The sequence below is a fragment of the Marmota marmota genome, unplaced genomic scaffold, assembly GCF_001458135.2.
Source record: "Marmota marmota marmota unplaced genomic scaffold, marMar, whole genome shotgun sequence".
Lineage (NCBI taxonomy): Eukaryota > Metazoa > Chordata > Mammalia > Rodentia > Sciuridae > Marmota > Marmota marmota.
The window spans coordinates 19,382,321-19,402,755 of record NW_026000082.1 but is presented as its reverse complement, the minus strand read 5'-3'; the positions used below and the strand labels follow the sequence as shown (position 1 = coordinate 19,402,755).

The 20,435-nt window shown below is 36.0% G+C and overlaps 1 protein-coding gene across 1 annotated transcript in view; it reads right to left on the bottom strand.

Moving 5' to 3' along the window:
• The window catches only part of LOC107141814 (intracisternal A particle-promoted polypeptide), a 51,557-nt gene extending 39,998 nt beyond the window's left edge, over positions 1 to 11,559 (bottom strand). Inside the window, exon 1 of the mRNA XM_015485069.2 lies at positions 11,535 to 11,559. The gene's annotated coding sequence lies outside the window, so the exon portion shown is untranslated. The remainder of the gene's footprint in view (positions 1 to 11,534) is intronic.
• Between the last annotated feature and the right edge of the window lie 8,876 nt (positions 11,560 to 20,435).

Here is a 20,435-nt window from a genome sequence, read left to right as displayed (position 1 = left end):
AAAAAAGAAAAGAAAGAAAAGGAAAAAAAAAAAGAAAGAAATCTACTTCCCAGTCCCCCAGAGCTGTGAGAAATAAATTTCTGCTGTTTAAATCATGCAGTCTATGGTATTTTGTATTTTGCACAAATGTAGACCAATTGAGTATCTTTTTCTATAAAAGACTACTCATGAGTTTTACCCATTTTTTAAATGATTTTTTTTTTTTTGGTACTAGGGATTGAATTCAGGGGACTCGACCACTGAGCCACATCTTTAGCCCTATTTTGTATTTTATTTAGAGAAAGGATCTCACTGAGTTGCTTAGCGCCTCGCTTTTGCTGAGGCTGGCTTAGAACTCTCAATCCTCCTGCCTCAGCTTTCTGAGCCACTGGGATTGCAGGAGCACACCACTGTACCCTGATAACTGTTTTTTTATTTGTTTTATTCAAATTTGTTATGTATGACATTATATATATGCATTACTACAATTCAAATTACACATATAAATCACAATTTTTCATATCTCTGGTTGTATACTAAGAGGTTTTTTGGCTTTTTTTATGTGTGTGTGGAGGGGTTCTGGGGTTGGAACCCAGGGCCTTGTACATGCAAGGGAAGTACTTTACCAACTGAGCTATATCCCTAGCCTTAACTGATTCTTAAAATTGATTCATATGAGGATTTTTTTGGGGGGGGAGTCGGGTACTAGTGATTGAACTGAGGGACACTTTACTACCAAGCCACATCCCTTGTCCTTTTTATTTTTTATTTTGTGACAGGGTCTCAGCAAAATATTGCTGAGAGTTTTGCTAATTGCTGAGGCTGTCCTCAAACTTGCCATCTTTCTGCCTTAACCTTCCAGATCACTGGGATTACAGATGAGTACTGAATGCACCACAAGGATTTTTTTTTTATCATACATATTGTCAATATTTTCTTCCCCATGTGGTTTGTCTACACCTTTTATTTATTGCCTCTTTTGATGAACAAGAGTTCACAGTTTTACAATTTATTAAACCATTTATTCATGTTCCTCCTATTCATTTATTTTTGCAGTGCTGGGGATTGAGCCCTGGACATCCACATGCTAGGCAAGTGCTCTGCCACTGAGCGCTTCACCACAGCCCTATTTTGCACTATTGATGTGTGTTTAAGAAACTCTCAGCAACTTAGCAAGTCCCTAAGCAACTTAGTGAGACCCTGTCTTAAAGTAAAAAATAAAATGGTCTGAGAATGTGGCTCAATGGTAAAGCACCTCTGGGTTCAATCCCCAGTACAAAAAAAAAAAAAAAAAAGGAAGGAAGGAAAAGAAACTCTTTCTTCACCGTATCTTGTATTTTCTCTTAAAAGTGTTAAAATATCTCTATCCATATTTAATTCTTTTTTTATTTTTATGTTTTAGTTGTAGGTGGACACAATATATTTATATCGTTTATTATGTGCTGCTGAGGTTTGAACCCAGTGTACTAGGTGAGCACTCTACTACTGAGCCGCAACTAGCCCCACACATTTAATTCTTTAAGTCACTAAGAAGCAGTTTTGTGTTCTGATTGGGATAGAGATCCCATATCTGCCCACCACCACCATATATGTAAACAATTGTCATATATTGAATAGTTCTTATTTCTCCACTGATCTGCAATGCCAGCTCCCTCCTATATTGTATTTCCCTTTGGGCTGTGATTCATTCTCATTCAATTTCATTGGTCTATTCATTTCTGCCTTACTGTTTTAATTACTGCAGCTTTTTAAAGTCTTGATATCTAGTAGATTAAGTTTCCCGATCTTGTTCTTCAGTAGTGTCTGCTATTTCTGGCAATGTTGATTCCTCTATATTGATTTTAGAATCAGTCTGTTTAGTTTTACACACACATATCTTGCATACACATACACACACAGAAGGTGAGGTTCTTATTAGAGTTTCAGTAACTCTATGGGACAATTTGTAGATAATTAACGTCTCCATGATATTGAGTATTTTTATTTCATAAAATTAAATTCTAAAAAAAATTTAGGGGCTGAGTTTGTGGCTCAGCGGTAGAGCGCTCACCTAGCATGTGTGAAGCCCTGGGTTCAATCCTCAGCACCACATAAAAATGAATAAATAAAATAAAGATATTGTGTCCAACTACAACTAAAAAAAGTAAATTAAAAAATATTTTTTAAAAATTTAGGTTTTATTTTATCCACAAGAATTTTGTATTCATTTTTTTTTTTGAGGAGGGGTACCAGGGATTGAACTTAGGAGCACTCTACCACTGAGCCACATCCCCAGCCCTCCTTTATTCATATATATATATATATATATATATATAAATTTTTGTTTGTGTTTTTGAGGCAGGGTCTCACTAATTTTCTTAAGGTCTCACTAAGTTGCTGAGGCTGGCCTCAAACTTGCAGTCCTCCTGCCTCAGCCTCCTGAGTAGCTGGGATTACAGGCATGTACCACTATGCCCAGCCATTATTATCTTTTTAAGAATTTCATTTTATGTTTATTGTTGGGGTATTAGAAATTAAGTTCACTTGTATATACTGATTTTATAGATGACCTTGTTTAACTCCCTTATTAATATGAGAAAATTGTGTAGGGGTTTTCAGATTTTTCTATCTGAACAAACATATCACCTGCACATGACAGTTTTGTCTCTTTGTCTACAAATCTTATACTGTTTATTTCCTTTTCTTGTATTAATGCTGGCTAAGATCACGAGTGTGAGGTTAATTACAGGAGTAGCATACTGAAGGAGTAAATGAATAGACTTTGGAGCCAATACCTAGGTCCAAAACCTGGCTCTATCACTCTGAGACCTTAAGAAAACTGCTTAACTTTTCTTGTAACTCAGATTTTTCTGGTTAAACTGTGTGTATTTCATGTAGTTTGTGGTAAGAATTAAATTAGTTAACATATTAAAGCACTTAAAGCAGAACCTAGTTACTTCTAGCTTTCTAAAATTATTAATTTAAAAAAAAATGTAGTAATAGCAAGTAACCTTCCATAGTTCTTGACTTTAAATAATGTTTTGCTATTAAATGTAATGTTTGCTGTAGTTTGTTTTGTAGATACTCTTGTAAAATTAAGGAAGTTCCTTGGGCTGGGGTTGTAGCTCAATGGTAGAGCATTTGCCTAGCACATGTGAGGCGCTGGCTTCAATTCTCAGCACCACATATAAACAAACAAATAAATAAATAAAAATAAAGGTCCATTAATAACTAAAAAAGAAAAAGAAAAGATTAAGTTAATTCCCTTCCATTCTATATAGTACTACTACTTAATACTTTAGTAGTCTTAATGCTACTACAACTAATAATAATGGGAACACCTAACACATTTACTTATTATGATTTTAACCCCTATATTTATTGGCATCTCCTGAGTATTTCATGAATGAATACTGACTTTTAATAGTCAGATGGTCTGTTAATATGCTAAATACTTTAGTAGGTTTTTAATGTTAAAGCAGACTTCATTTCTGATGTAAACTTTACTTGGTCCTCATGTGTTCATTATTTATCTTACATTGCTGGATTTGCTTTGCTAACACTTTGCTTACAATATGTGTATCTGAGTTAATAAGTGAGACTGACCTTCAATTTTCCTTTATTATATTATTTAAAAAACTAACTTTAGTATAGTATATTTGATATACAAAAACTGCATATATTTAATGTGTACAATTCATCCAGTTTGGACATATGCAAACAAATGTGATACCATCACCATAATCCAAGTTACAGACATCTTCAAAACATCTCAAAGGTCTCTTGTGTCCCTTTGTTTGTTTTCTTTTTCGATTTGGTTGTTTTTGTTGTTGTTTTGTAGTAAGAACAGTTAATATGAGATGAACCCTATTAAAAATTCTTAAGTAAACAATACCATATTGGTATGTATTGGCACTGTGCTATACAGTAGATTTCTAGAACTTATTCATCAAGCATAACTAAAATTTTGTACCCATGGAACAACTAACCTCCTAACATGGATTTGGGGCTATTTCCTCTCCTTTGTTTGCTGCATGAGTTTGATTAAGACTGAAAGATGTTGAACTTGCTTATAAAACTGTGTGAGTCTAATGTTTCCTTTGTGCAAAGTTTTCTTTTCTTTCTTTTTTTTTTTTTTTTTTGTTGCTGGGTATTGAAATCAGGGCCTTGTGCATGCAAGGTACACACTCTACCAGCTGAGCTATATCCCTAGTCCTTTTTGTTTTGTTTTGTTTTGTTTTGTTTTTGCAGTACCAATGATTGAACTCAGGGGCGCTTTACCACTGAGCAACATTCCCAGCTCTCTTTATATTTTATTTTGAAACAGGGTTGCTTAATTACCTAGGCAGACCTCAAGCTTGCTATCCTCCTATCTCAGCCTCCCTAGTTGCTGGTATTACAGGCGTGCACCTTCTGTACTGGGCTTGTGCAAACGTTTTTAATTCTTGATACAGTCTCTTTAATGGTTACAAAACTATCATGTTTCCCATTTATTCTTATATCAGTTTTGCTAATTTATATTTTTAAAAAATTTGTCCTTTTAAGTTAAATTTTAAAACTCAGTAGCACAAAATGAAAACAATATTTTTAAAAATAATATTCTTAACATCATTTCTATGATATCTATAGTTATGATTTCTTTTAAAATTCCTATTATTATTTGTTTTTGTCATCTTCCTTTGTTTCTTGATCAGTCATGCCACAATTTTCTCAGTTTAGTTTTTTTTTTTCCCCAAAGAATTAACTTGGTTTTATAGATCCTTTCCATTGTATTTTTGCTTCCTACTTTATTAATTTTTGTTCTTATGCTTATTATTACCTTATTTTGGCTTTCTGGGATTTGTTCTGGGTTTTTTTTTTTTTTTTCAGTTTTCTAAATTTTTAATTGCTCTTTTCTGACTTGTCAGCATTTCTTCTTTTCTAAAACTATAAATCCCCCTCTAAAACATTGCTTGTAATGTAAACATGAATGGTAGATTCCCTTGGGATTTAGGCAATAAGGTAATACTGTTGGTGATAGTAAAATCAGTGAGAAAGATAGAGCTCATTAAGAGAACATAAGTAAAATTGTCCATTAGTAATGATTAAAACACAAGCTCTGGAGTCATAATACTTGAGATAAAAATTCAGACTGTTTCTCACTAGCTGTGTGACTCTTGGCTAATTACCTGTCTATGCTTCAGTTTCTTCATCAGTAGTGGAATGAATACCTATTTTATGGTAGTGTTATAAGTATTAAATGATGCTGTAGACTGAATGTTTATGCTCTCCACCAGATTCCTATTTTGAAATTCCAACCTCCAAGGTAATGGTGTTTGGAGATGGGGGTCTTAGGAGGGTGATTAGGTCATGAAGGTGGAGACCTCATGAATGGGATTAGTCCCATTGTAAAAAACACCCAAGAGAGTTCCATCTCCCCTTATAGTAAAGTTTTTTTTTTTTTAAGTTGTAGTTAGACACAAAACCTTTATTTTATTTATTTTTATGTGGTGCTGAGGATCAAACCCAGTGCCTTGCATGTGCTAGGCGAGCACTCTACCACTGAGCCCCAGCCCCAGCCCCTATATTAAAGTGTAACTTATAAATTAGGCACAGTAAGAGATAACAACAATAATTAATAATTAAACAGAACAATTATAACAAAATACTATAATAGGTTATTCAAAATTTGTGAATTGTTTATTTCTAGAATTGTCCATTTAATATTTTTGGACCATGTTTTCCTTGAAATTAGTGACTATCAGTTTACAGTCATTTACCTAGTCAACCTACCTAGTTGACTGCTTTTTTCTTCTACCATGCTTAGCAGCCTGCTTGGATTCAGAAAAGCAACTATTTGGATTGGTTCAGGGTTAGAATTTGGCTTGGTAGATACCATGAGAAGAAACTTGGGTCAAGGATTTTTAGGATTTCCTAAGATGGTGGTTGAAGTGATTGACTTGAAAAGTCACTTTCAAAAGTCCCAGAAAACTTATTCACTCTGTTATCTGCATTGCAAATTTTGGTGCTGGTAGCTTAACCATAAAATTCAGGAGGCAGAGGTGGATGGAAGAAAACAGGTTTATTTGGAACTGGCCCTGAGGAAAAGAGAGGAGACCTTTTCTCTCATATCTGCATTTTTAGGAGATTTGGGTGTGAGCAGATTTTATAAGAGGAAAAGGGGTACTATGGGACAAAAAAAAAAAAACAGGAAATAAACATATGTAGACTTAGCTAAGCAGTAGTAGCCAGGAGAATATGTTATAATTCCTGTTTTTGAGGCCTTCTGTCTCCTTCCCAGGCTTTGAGGCCAGTCCTCAGTTTCCATTCTCAGTTTGAGGAAGCTCAGTTGCAGAAAAACAACTTATCAGGAAATTCGAGAGATTGGGGCTTAATTTTAAAGGGGCTCTAGTGCAAATAGAGCATGCCAACTTGCTCAAGGCCCCAGATAATTTTGTGGCTAAGACATACTGTTTGCTAGGTTCTCCATTTGCTAACTTTTCTATTTTATTTATTTATTCATTTATTCATTCATTCATTTTGGTACTGGGGATAAAAGCTATGGTGCTTTACCAATGAGCAGCATCCCAGTCCTTTTTATTTTATTTTTTTAATTTTTTTAATTTTTTATTTTTTTTTAATATTTATTTTTTAGTTTTTTTCGGCGGACACAACATCTTTGTTTGTATGTGGTGCTGAGGATCGAACCCGGGGCCACACGCATGCCAGGCGAGTGCGCTACCGCTTGAGCCACATCCCCAGCCCCCAGTCCTTTTTATTTTTTATTTTGAGACAGAGTCTTAGTAAGTTGCTAAAGTTCTCACTAAGTTGCTGAGGCTAGTCTCAAACTTGCCATCTTCCTGTCTCAGTCTCTTGAGTCACTAGGATCATAGGCATGGGCCACCACACCTGGCTTATTATTATTATTATTATTATTTTTTGAGAAAAAGGAAAAAGAAGGTTTATTGCTTTGCTGGCATAAAAGAAACACAGGAGACTCCTGCCCCAAAGGCTGTGATTCTGCCCATCTGCAGAAAGGAGGGCTTCTATAGAGATGACTCAGGAAAAAAATGAGATTAGGAAGGAGAGATAAGAAAGGAGAAGATATGAGAAAAGGAGATCAAGAAAGAGAAGTTTAGGGAAAAAGGAGATTGGAAAAAAAGAAAAAAAACGTAGTTTCAATGCCACAAGGGATATAGTCAAAGCATCAAGTGAACCCCTGTTACAGCAAGACACCACAGGGCCCGAGAGGCTGGGGCCCAAGTCTGAGAGAACTTTTCCAAGCCCCTGTGACTTATATTTTTCTTTTGTCCTTTATGTCTTGTTATTCTTTTTATTTTATTTTATTTTTAGTGCCAGGGATTGAACTCAGGGGCACTAGACTCATAGCCACATCCCTAACCCTATGTATTTTTTTTAGAGACAGGGTCTCACTGAATTGCTTAGCACTTCCCCATTGCTGAGGTTGGCTTTGAACTTGCAATCCTCCTGCCTCAGCTTCCCGAGCTGCTGGGATTACAGGCATGTGCCACGGTCCCTGGCCTATCTTGTCATTCTTAAAGTCCAAGTTGACCCACTCAAAAATATGCCCAACAGGTTGAAAATCATCAGCTGAAAAGGTCTAATTTAACAAGATCTGATATGATTGTTACAAGGGGTCCTTAGCAACTATGAATCTCCTTCTTAAAACTCCAAAGGATGTCTTCATCTGCTGAGCAGCTCTATTTTCCTGTTGATTGCCTTGTCTAGAGGCTCCAAAAAGTTCATAGTAAAATATCATCCGTGTGGAGATTTACTGTTCCTAATACTCAAGAGTTTAAATTCTAGTTTGTTCATCAGTGGTGAAAAAGCAAGGAAGTTGTATCTCACAATTTCTTTTTCTGCGTTCCTGGATTGGGAGGAGCACTCTAGCATTTATGAAATTAAAAAGCCTTTAACACTTGTCATTGGTTCTTACTATACATATAGATGCAAGAGCTACAAAATATGAAGTCATTTAAAAACAGCATCAATGTCGGGCATGATGGTGCACACCTGTAATCCCAGCAACTCAGGAGGCTGAGGTAGAAGGATCTCAAATTCTAGGCCAGCCTCAGCAACTTACTGAGGCCCTAAGCAACTTAGTGAGACACTGTCTCAAAATAAAAAATAAAGAGGACTAGGGATATAATTTAGTGGTAAAGTGCCTCTGAGTTCAATCCCCAGTACCCAAAGTAAATTTAAAAAACAACAAAAATCCCTTTCTTTCCCATTGCAAATGTTTTCAAACCCCTACCAGCAAATTTAGCATCTGCAGTATTAATATTGCAGCTGCCATGCATCTTAGTGGAAGGAAGGGAGGGTGTGACGAAATGGCCACACTGTCCCCTTCCCCTTCTTTCTTCTCTGGATTCAAGTTTTCTCCTAGGAACAGACTGTTTCCCTCTTCATCTTGGAGGAAAAAGCAACGCACATCATTAACGTCTTTGGCCCACCCAAAGCACATTTGTTGGAACAGTTGGCGCCCTATTCCTCCCCACAGCTATGGTTGTGACAGTGAGAGGACCCAAGGCGAAATCAGCAAACTTCAGGAGGCTTCTCCTGGTGGGTTCATGGAGTGCTGAGCTGGATTCCACCAGGCACGAGTGGTGACAGAGTGTGTGAAACGTCGTCTGTGGGTCACTGTACCCATCTTTGGTCTGCGCAGGATCTTTGGCCAAGTCTAGGAAAGGGGTGTAACTGTGGTCCACTTTATGCTTTGAATGTAGACCTCGCTTCTCTGCCAGCTGCAGCTTATTTATTATTATTATTATTATTATTATTTTAGCAGCACTGGGGATCAAACCCTGGGCCTTGCACATGCTAGGTAAGCATCCTACCACTGAGCTATACCTTCAGGCTTCTTTCTATTTTTACTGGGGTGTACTGAGGAAAGAAGTGGAAGATGACATGATAATGGTTTCTGGAGAAACATTAGTGAAAGGAAGGAAGAGTCACAGGATATGAAAACATGCCAAGAGCAGTATCACATAGTGCCTTGATTGCCAGGAGAAGGACTTTGGCTTCTGAGTGTAATAATTATGTTATTAGTNTATAGTCAAAGCATCAAGTGAACCCCTGTTACAGCAAGACACCACAGGGCCCGAGAGGCTGGGGCCCAAGTCTGAGAGAACTTTTCCAAGCCCCTGTGACTTATATTTTTCTTTTGTCCTTTATGTCTTGTTATTCTTTTTATTTTATTTTATTTTTAGTGCTGCGTAATACTCCATGGTGTATAAATGCCACATTTTTTTTATCCATTCATCTATTGAAGGGCATCTGGGTTGGTTCCACAGTCTAGCAATTGTGAATTGTGCTGCTATGAACATCGATGTAGCAGTATCCCTGTAGTACGCTCTTTTAAGGTCTTCAGGGAATAGTCCAAGAAGGGCAATAGCTGGGTCAGAGCAGGGAGGAAGAGCAGGAAGAAAAGATTAACATTAAACAGATACATGAGGTGGGATGGAAAGGGAGAGAAAAGGGAAATTGCATGGTAATGGAGGGAGACCCTCATTGTTATACAAAATTACATATAAGAGGTTGTGAGGGGAATGGGAAAATAAACAAGGAGAGAAATGAATTACAGTGGATGGGGTAGAGAGAGACGATGGGAGGGGAGGGAGGGGGGATAGTAGAGGATAGGAAAGGTAGCAGAATACAACAGTTACTAATAGGGCATTATGTAAAAATGTGGATGTGTAACCGATGTGATTCTGCAATCTGTATTTGGGGTAAAATTGGGAGTTCATAACCAACTTGAATCTAATGTATGAAATATGATATATCAAGAGCTTTATAATGTTTTGAACAACCAATAAAAAAATAAATTAAAAAAAGTAATTTATTGAGGTATAAATTACTGATAGTAAAATTTGTGTTTTTGGGGTATACAGTTGTGAGTTTTGCTAATTGCATTATTAGTCCAGGATATCCTAAAAGCAGATACCAAAATGTTATTAAACATGCAAGATTGTTTTTGTTTTTAAAGAGAAACACTTGTGATAGAAATGAGGAAGGACCCAGGAAAGGCTAAGAGAGCACAATCATAAGACCATCACTAGTATAATGTCATGTGACCTATCAAAATATATATTATTTCCATTACCCCATAGAGCAAATCCAGGTTTTAGTGCATGCTACATAAGCACTCTGTTACTGAACTACAACCCAGGTCCAAATAATTTTTAAAAATTAACATTCTAGGGGCTGAGGTTATGGCTCAGTGGTATAGCACTTGCCTAACACGTATGTGGTACTGGGTTCAATCCTCAGTGCCACAAAAAAATAAATGAATAGAATAAAGATATTGCATCCATCTACAACTAAAATATATATTTTTTTAAAATTAACACATTATGCATGTACAGTGTGATATGAAGACATGTGTACACTGTGCAATGATCAAATCAGGGTAAGTAACATATATATTACTTCAAATATTTATCATTTCTTTGTGTTGGAAACATTCACATTCATGTCTTCTCATTATTTTGAAATATTCAATAAGTTATTGTTAAAGTTATTGTTAATAGTCACCTCTTGTGTTATAACACACTAGAACTTAATCCTCCTTTCAACTGGTATTTTTATATCCATTAAACTAATATAAATTTTGAGTACTCATTTTCCTTTTTTCTAACCACAAGTATTTTTATTATCTCTAAAGTACTTTTGCAAATTGCTTGGTAAACTTCTGGGACCAATTATTATAGTCACTCTCAACAGCTTAATATATAGCTTCCATTAATAAATAAATTCTTCATACCAAAGAGGCAATTTCTTACTCCCAGTGGACAGTTTAGAGTAGGATATTTGTATCTAGTGTATATAGTACTTTTAGTTATAGCAAATAGGCTTTTATACCCTCATATTAATTAGTCATTGGCTTCCCAGGGTTGCCCATCATTTAATCTTTCTGATATCTGTGGGTGATGAAGCTAATGTCAAAAGTACAAGAGTAAGCCAATACCTGCATGATCTAGGGGATGGTTTACCAGGTTACAATCGTAGTAAAGATGATCTGAGAAGGAAGGATATCAACATGATCTACATGATCAACATCACATTCAACTATTACAAAGTTCTATCAGTCTTATTGACTTAATATCTCTTTATTTTCATTTTTTTTCAGTATTGAAGATTGAACCTGGGGTACTTTAACTCTGAGCGACATTCCCAGCCTTTTTCATTTTTTTTTAATTTTGAAATAGGGTCTCACTAAATTGCCCAGACTGGTCCTGAATTTGTGATTCTCCTGCCTCAGGCTCCGGAGTAGCTGGGATTACAGGCATGCATCACTGTGCCCTGCCTCTCTTTTTAGTTAAGTAGCACAATAGGCTAAGTATAGTCTACAGTGATTAATTATACACTGCAAAATAACAACGAAAGGAGAAGAATTTGAAAGTCCCTGATATGTAAAAATGGTAACATGAGAAAATGGAAATGTTAATTACCCTGATTTGATTGTTTTCATTGCATACATATATTGAATTACAATATCGCACCCCATAAGTTATTATATGCCAATTAAAAATTTAAAAATTGGGGCTGGGGCTGGGGCTCAGAGGGAGAGCACTCACCTGGCATGTGTGAGGCACTGGGTTCAATCCTCAGCACCACGTAAAGTAAAATAAAGACATTGTGTCCACCTATAACTAAAAAATAAATATTTTTTAAAAATTTACAAATTTAATATTTTATTAACCCATAGAATTCCTTTTTATTGTTTTATTTTACATTTTCTACAGTGAACACTTATTTTATAATCAGAGACACTAATAACAAAAGTAATAATACATAATATCATTATGAAGTATGCTTATGTTGTGCCAAACTGTATACTAAACACTTTACATATATTAATTCATTTATCCTTTGAGGTAGATACTAATCCTATGAAATAAGTACTATTATTATCTCCATTTTAAAGGTGAATGGATGTAGTTTAATCAAAACAAAAATATTCTTCATCCAGTAATTTTATTAAAATTATTTTTCTAACATTTTCCAAATAGCAACCACTTAAAGTTAAAAATAATCTAAAACAGAGCCTCCAAGTTCAGACTTAGACTCTGGGTTCAGATTCAGAGAAAAAGAAGGAAGAGGTTTGACTATGATCAAATATTCACATTGGGACATTGATAAATTAGGAATTTTGTGCCACACCTTCCAGTTTCCGAATGTGAGCAAGGTTCTGAATTCTGAGAACCTTAAACTGACCTCTATACCATTTATAAATTGTAAAGGAAAAAAATGTGCTTTCCAAGGGACTACACCAGCATACACTTATTTATTTATGTATTTATTTACTGGTGCTGGGGATTGGATCCAGGAATACTTAATCACTGAGCCACATCCCCAGCCCTTTTTATATTTTGTTTAGAGACAGAGTGTTGCTAAATTGCTGAAGCTGCCTTTGAAATTTGCAGTTCTCCTGCCTCAGCCTCCTGAATGCTGGGACTACAGACTCGAGCCACCATGCAAGGCTCGGCATACTTTTTTAAGCCAAGTGTCTAATTTTGTAGCCTTCTTCATGGAAAGGAGGGCCACAGGCTGCAAACTTTGGAACTTGATTGATTCACCGAAGCCCTTTGCACCACACTTTATTGTTTTAAACATATACATTTTATTTTTCACTTGACTCTGACAGGTTAGCATATCCTCTGTGTAAAGTGGAATATTCTCAGCCTTATGAAAGTGTAATCCCTGCTCCCTCTAATCCAGCCATCCGGATGCCAATGTCTTTGGTGGCCGTTAGGGAAGATGACGATCGCCTGGCAAAGAATCACTTGGAAATGTATTTATTTGGCAAAACCATCAGAAGCTAGTTAAGTTACTACTCAGTTTAGTTGGGGGTAGGCATGAAAAAAAAAAAAAAACTGGCTTGGTGCCCGCCAAGTAAAAAAGGGTTCACGGCCGCCCTCTGCTCCTCTGTCTGGAGCTGGTCCCTGCGTGTAGAGCTCCAGGCTGCCTCAAAGTCTAGGCCTTACTGCCACAGAGCCCTTAACCCATAGATTTGAGATTACTCGGAATACTGCATTTGTGGCTTCCTATACATACAGGTGTAATAGCAAAATTATTGTAATCGTAACTAAATTAATGTATTTGATGTAAGGGTGTTTTTAAAGTAAAAAAATACTTAAACTGTTTAAAATATTTAATTAATGTCATTAAAATAATTTTTTAAATAAAAGAAGCTGGGGCTGGGGTTGTGGCTCAGTGGTAGAGCGCTCGCCTAGTACTTGGGAGGCCCTGGGTTTGATCCTCAGCACCACATAAAAATAAATAAATAAAACAAAGGTATTGTGTCCAGCTACAATTAAAAAATAAATATTAAGAAAAAAATAAGTGAGGCTGGGGTTGTATCTAATGTAGAGTGCATGCCCAGCATGTTCAAGGCCACAGATTTGATCTACATTCTTGGGTGGGGGGGAGTTGTACCTGAAAACTGTAAAACATGATAGAAAGAAAACCAAGGCAATATAAACAAAAAAGACATCCTGTGTTCCTGAATCAAAAGACTTGATCTTGTTAAGATGGCCATACTCCCTAAATTGAGTTGGGTTTCAATGCAAATCCACCTGGTTTCTTTGCAGAAAATTCATGGTGAGTCTAGGAGACTCATAATAGTAAAATCAACTTCCAGTTTCCATTTCCAGTTGATTTGATCTGAATGTGTCCTTGAAAAGTTTACAAGTTAAAATTGAATCCCTGGGCTGGAGATGTGACTCAGTGGTAAAGTGCTTGCCTAGCATGCAGGAGGTCCTGGGTTCAATTCCTTAGGGCACCAGTGCATGTGAGCACACACACAAAAATGGAATCTTATTTGTTGGTAATGTGAGGTGAGACCTTAAGGAGGTTATTTGGCAATGAATGATAATCTTGTTCTTATAAAGAGGCCTGAGGAAGCACTTTGCCCTACTTCTGCATAAATAAGTCACCATCTGTGTAGCAGACAGCCTTTATTAGTCACTGCATCCACAGCCACATTGATTTTGGACTTACCTGTCTCCAAAACTGAGTAACAAATTTCTATTTATAAATTACCCAGTAGAAGATATTTGTTATAGCAGCCTGAATGTATTCGTGCACAGGTCAAACAGCTACCCCCAGAATTGGAGAGAAACAGATAGATACAGAGAATCTCAACATATTGGAGCAGAAACCTCCATGAGAATCAGTGCCAGTATGGGAAAACCTGAACTGTAATAGACAAACTGACTGTAACTAGGTGTGGACAAGTCTGAGAACAAAAACTCCAGAGGGCCACCTACTTTGGTGAGTTCAACCCTAGGAACTCGACCTGGTTCTCATAATAACTATCAGAGAAAAATCCCCTTGTCTTCCAGGATGAGGCAGGGAAAAGGAACCACTTTGAAATAGTCAGGTCTGCCTACAGTAGACACTAGTTAATAAGTGCCTAACAGGCTGCGCCTGTATCAGAACTTAAGTGACCTAAGAGGAAGGCAATACCCAACTCCAGCCAACTCTTGCCTTCTTATTCTGCCCAAGAGGGGAAAAAAGACTGAGAAGCACTTGTGAAGTCATAGTTCATAGGCTCACTAAAGATTAAAACATATGATTATAGAGTTTTTCCTACCTCCACACCTTACCACCAAAATATTAATGTTCTCTATATAATAGTTCCTTTTACCCAGAGTATCTTTCCAATCTATCAGAAACAAATTATAAGACCTATTAAAAGGCAAAAATTGGGCTGGGGTTGTGGCTTAGTGGTACAGTGCTTGCCTAGCATGTGTGAAGCACTGGTTTTGACTCTCAGCAACCACATATAAATAAATGAAATAAAGCCAATAGACAATGAAGAAAATTTTTAAAAGGCAAAAGTTTTGAAAATACAGAGCATCAGAAGCAGTAATAGCACAGATATTAGAATTATCAAGCAGGGAATTTAAAATAACTGATTAGTATGCTGAGTTCTAAAGGATAAAGTATACAGCATGCAAAAACAGATAAAGTAAGTAGAGAATCATAAATACAGTAATGGTAAAGACCAAAAACACCATAACAGAAATAAAGAATACCTTTAATGGGCTTATTAGTAAACTGAACACAGCTAAGAATCCCCGAGCTTGAGGATATATGAAATTTCTATTAAATTAAAGCAAGGAGAACAAACACTGTGTGTGGGTGTATGTGTGTGAGAGTGTGTGTATTTTCCAATATGTCCAAGAACTGTGGGACAACCTGTGAAAAATGTTAATATGCTTAATGAGAATTTCAGGAAAAAAAATGAAAAAAAAAAAACAGAAGAGCTTCTTTTTACTTGTTCTAATTAGTTATACATGAAAGCAGAATGCATTTCAATTCATTTTGATTCACAAATGGAGCACAACTTTTCATTTCTCTGGTTGTATATGATGTAGAGTTGCACCACATGTGCAGTCATACATGTATCTAGGGTAATGATGTTCATCTCATTTCACTATTTTTTCTACCCCCATGTTCCCTTCCATTCCCTCTCTCCCCTTTGCCCGAAGTTCCTCCATTCTCCCCATGCCCCACCCCCATTATGGGTCAGCATCCACTTATCAGAGAGAACATTTGGCCTTTGGTTTTTTGAGGTTGGCTTACTTCGTTTAGCATGATATTCTCCAACTCCATCCGTTTACTTGCAAATGCCATAATTTTATTCTCTTTTAATGCTGAGTAATATTCCATTGTGTATATGTACCACAGTTTCTTATCCATTCATCTGTTGAAGGGCATCTAGATTGGTTCCACAGTTTAGCAATTATGAATTGAGCTTCTATGAATATTGATGTGGCTGTCTTGCTATAGTATGCTGATTTTAAGTCCTTTGGGTATAGACCGAGGATGGGATAGCTGGGTCAAATGGTGGTTCCATTCCATTTTCTAAGGAATCTCTATACTACTTTCCATAGTGGTTGCACCAATTTGTAGTGCCACCAGCAATATATGAGTCTACCTTTTCACCCACATCCTCGTCAACACTTATTATTGCTTGTATTCTTTTTTTAATTTTTAAAATTTGTTTTAATTAATTATTCATGAGAGTATAATGCATTTATGCACTTTGATATACATAGATGGGACATAATTTCTCATTTTTCTGAGTGTACATTTTGTAGAATCATGTTGGTCATGCAGTCACATATATACATACAGTAATAATCTCTATTTCATTCTACTATCTTTCCTATCCCCACATCACCTCCTCTTCCCTCCTATCACTTCCCTTTATCTAATCTAAGGTAATGCTATTCTTCTCTAGTGCTTCCTGCCATATTGTGAATTATCATCCGCATATTAAAGAAAACATTCGGCCTTTGTTTTTTGGGGATTGGCTTATTTCACTTAGCACGATATTCTCCAACTCCATTTATTTACTGGCAAATGCCATAATTTCACTCTTCTTTAAAGATGAATAATATTCCATTGAGTATATAGACCACATTTTCTTTATCCAATTCATCTATTGGAGGATACCTAGGATTGGTTCCATAGTTCAGCTATTATGAATTGATCTGCTATAAACATTGGTATGACAGTGTCACTATAGTATGTTGGTTTTAAGTTCTTTGGGTATAAACAGAAAAGTGGGATAGCTGGGTCAAATGGTGGTTCCATTCCAAGTTTTCTGAGGAATCTCCATAAAGCTTTCCACATTGGTTGCACCAACTTGTAGGCCCACCAGCAATGTATGAGTGTACCTTTTCCCCCACATCCTTGCCAACATTTGTTATTGCTTGTATTCTTGATAATTGCCATTCTGACTGGAGTGAGATGAAATCTTGGTGTAGTTTTGACTTGGATTTATCTAATTACTTGAAAAGTTGAACATTTTTTGTATATTTATTGATTGATTGTATATCTTCTTCTGAAAAGTGTCTAAGCATCTGTTCTTTTCCTTAGCCCATTTATTGATTGGTTATTTATTTTTTTGGTGTTAAGTTTTTTGAGTTCTTTGTATATACTAGAGATTAATGCTCTGTGTGTGTGTAGTAAAGATGTTCTCTTACTCTGTGGGGATTCTCTTCACATTACTGATTGTTTCCTTTGCTGAGAAGAAGCTTTTCAGCTTGAATCCATCCCATTTATTAATTCTTGATTTTATTTCTTATGCTTTAGGAGTCTGGTTAAGAAAGTCAGAAAGAGTTATTTAAAATAAGTGATAATGACAGAATTTCTCCAAATTTATGTCAGTCGCTAAGCAACATTTACAGGGAGGTCAGAGAACACCAAACAGTAAATATTTTCTAAAAAAAAAAAATCAAAATTGCTAGATGCTGTGGCACATGCCTATAATCCCAGCAAGTTCAAAGACTGTCTCAGAAATTTAGTGAGACCCTGTCTCAAAATAAAAAAATAAAAATAAAAAGAGCTGGGAATGTTGCTCAGTGGCAAACATCCCTAGGTTCAATCCTCAGTACTGAAAACAAAAAATAAAACAAAACAAAACAACCCCCCCCACACACACAACTAGGCATATGATTTTCAAACTAAAGGAAATCAAAGATACAGAAAAAAACCTAAAAGAGGGACTGAGGTTGTGGCTCAGAGGTAGAGCGCTTGCCTAGCATGCGTGAGGCACTGGGTTCAATCCTCAGCACCACATAAAAATAAAGTAAAGGTATTGTGTCCACCAGCAACTTTAAAAAACAAAAACAAAACCAAAAACCCTAAAACAATATAGAAGAAGCTTCCAATCTTCTTTTCCTTGAAAGCCATGCAAACAAAAATAGATGAAATATTTAACATGTTGAGAAAACAAAACCACCAACCTAGAATTCTATATACTGTAAAACTATCCTTTAGAAACAAAGAGAGCTGAGAGCTGAGTGCAGTGGCCTAAGACTATAGCCCCAGCTACTTGGGAGACTAAAGCAGGAGGATTGCTTGAGTCCAGGATTTTGACACCAATCTAGGCAACATAATGAGATCCCATCTCTTAAAAAATAAATAAAAGGTGGGCTGGGGTTGTAGCTCAGTGGTAGAGTGCTTGCTTGCATATCATGTGTGAGGCACTGGGTTCAATTCTCAGCACCACATATAAATAAATAAATAAAGGTCCATCAACAACTAAAAAAATTTTTTAATGAAATAAATAAATAAATAAAAGGAATTATACATGATGACCAAGGATGCAAGGTATGCAAGGTTGAAAATCAATAGGCTAAAAGAGTATGGAGGTTGCTCAAAACATTAAAAATAAAACTAAAATATGGGTAAAGTGCTTGCCTAGTATGCATGAGGCTCTTAGTTCAAATCCCCAAGTACCAAAAAAAAAAAAAAAAAAAAAAAACTACAATATGATCCAGCTATCCCACTCCTAGGTACATATTCAAAGGAAATGAAATTAGCATACAAAAATTATACTTGTATGCCCATGTTTATTGCAACATTATTAACAATAACTAAAATATGAAATGTGCTATGTGTCCATCAACAGAAGGGTACAGAAAATGTGGGAAATATACATAATGGAGTATTATTCAGCCATAAAGAAAAATTAAAATCCTGTCATTTGCAGAAAAGTGGATGGAACTGGAGCACATCATGTTAAGTGAAATAAGCCAGACACAGAAAGACAAATATTGCATGTTTTCTCTCATATGTGGAAACTGAAAAAAAGAAGAAAAAAAAAAAGTCAATCCAAAAGAATGGTGATTATTAGAGACTGGAAAGTGTTTCAGAGAAGGGCCAAGAAGAGTGCATGGATATGACCAATTCACATTGTATGCATATGTGAAAATATTACAGTGAAGCCCATTAATATGTACAATTAGTATGTGCTACTAAGAATTTTAAATTAAAAAAACAAAAATCGCATGATTCTAACAATAGATGCACAAAACTAGGGGCTGGGATTGCAGCTCAGTGGCACAGCGCTTGCCTTGTTTCCTGTGAGGCACTGGGTTTGATCCTCAACACCACATGAAAATTAATAAATAAAATAAAGGTATTGTGTGCATCTACAACTAAAAAAATATATATTTTAAAAAGCCAACACACTCATTTACGATGAAATCATCAGCAAACTAGGTATAGAGAGGAATTTTGTAAAGCTTAAAGCAACATTTACAAGCTGGGTGCTGTGGTGCACACCTGCAATCCCAAAGATGTAGGAAGCTGAGGCAGGAGGATCAAGAGTTCAAATCCAAGCTTCAGCAAGTTAGTAAGGCTCTAAGCAACTTAAGGAGACCCTGTCTTGAAAGGAACAAAGAAAAAGGGCTGAGGATGTGGCTCAGTAGTTAAGCACCCCTGGGTTCAGTCCCTGGTACCCAACAAACAAAAAAGAACATTTACAAAAACTATAGTTAACATTTTACATATTTACTAGGAAAATTTTACACAAAGAGCAGGAGCAAGAGTAGAATGTCACCTTTCCAATATATTAATGGAAGTCGTAGTTAATACATTAAAACAAAGAAAAGGAAATAAGAGGAATACAGACTGAGAAGGAAGAAATAAATTATCTTTATTCCAAGATGACATGATCATAGGTGTAAAAACCCAAAATAACAAACAATAATAACAAAAACTTTCTGAAATTAATAAACAATTATAGCAGGGTTGTAGGATTCAAGGCTAATATGCATGAAGTAAGCCAGACACAGAAAGACAAGTATTGCATGTTCTCTCTCATATGTGGAAACTGAAAAAAAGAAAAGAAAAGAAAAAAGTCAATCCAAAAGTGGAATGGTGATTGTTAGAGACAGGAAAGTGTTTCAGGGAAGGGCTAAGAAGAGTGCATGGATATGTTCAACTCACACTAAATATGATCAATTATAACACTAAAAACACAATGTCACATGCTTTAGCACCCTGCCAAAAAGAGAAACACTTAGGTATAAATCTAACAAAATATATCCAAGATCTATATGAGGAAACCTACAAAATCTCATGAAAGATACCAAAAAATAAATAGATGAAATGATACCATGTTAAAAGTCTAAATATTAAGATATCTGTTCTTTCATTCTGAATCTACAGATTCCAAGCAATTCAAATCAAAATCCCAGCAAGTTATTTTGTGGATGTCAACAAACTGATTATAAAGTTTATATGGAGAGGTTAAAGACTTAGAATACTAACACAATATTGAAGTAGAACTGACCGACACTACATGACTTACAAATTGACTACAGGGTAGAATGTGGCTCCGTGGAAAGTGCTTGCCTGGCGTGTGTGAGGCCCTGAGTTTAATCACTAGCACTGAAGAAAGAGAGAACTATAAAATTGCATTAATCAAGACAGTGTGTTATTTGTGAAAGAATAGACAAATCAATGAAACAGAATAGACAGCCCAGAAAGAGACTCACATAAAATAGTCAACTGATCTTTGAGAGAGGAACAAATATAATGCAATGGAGAAAGTTATCTTTTTAACAATTAGTGCTGAAACAACTGGATATCCACATGCAAAAAACATTATACACTTCACAAAAAGTAATTAAAAGTAACCCAGGGGGGTGGGGGAGAGCTAGGGATATGGC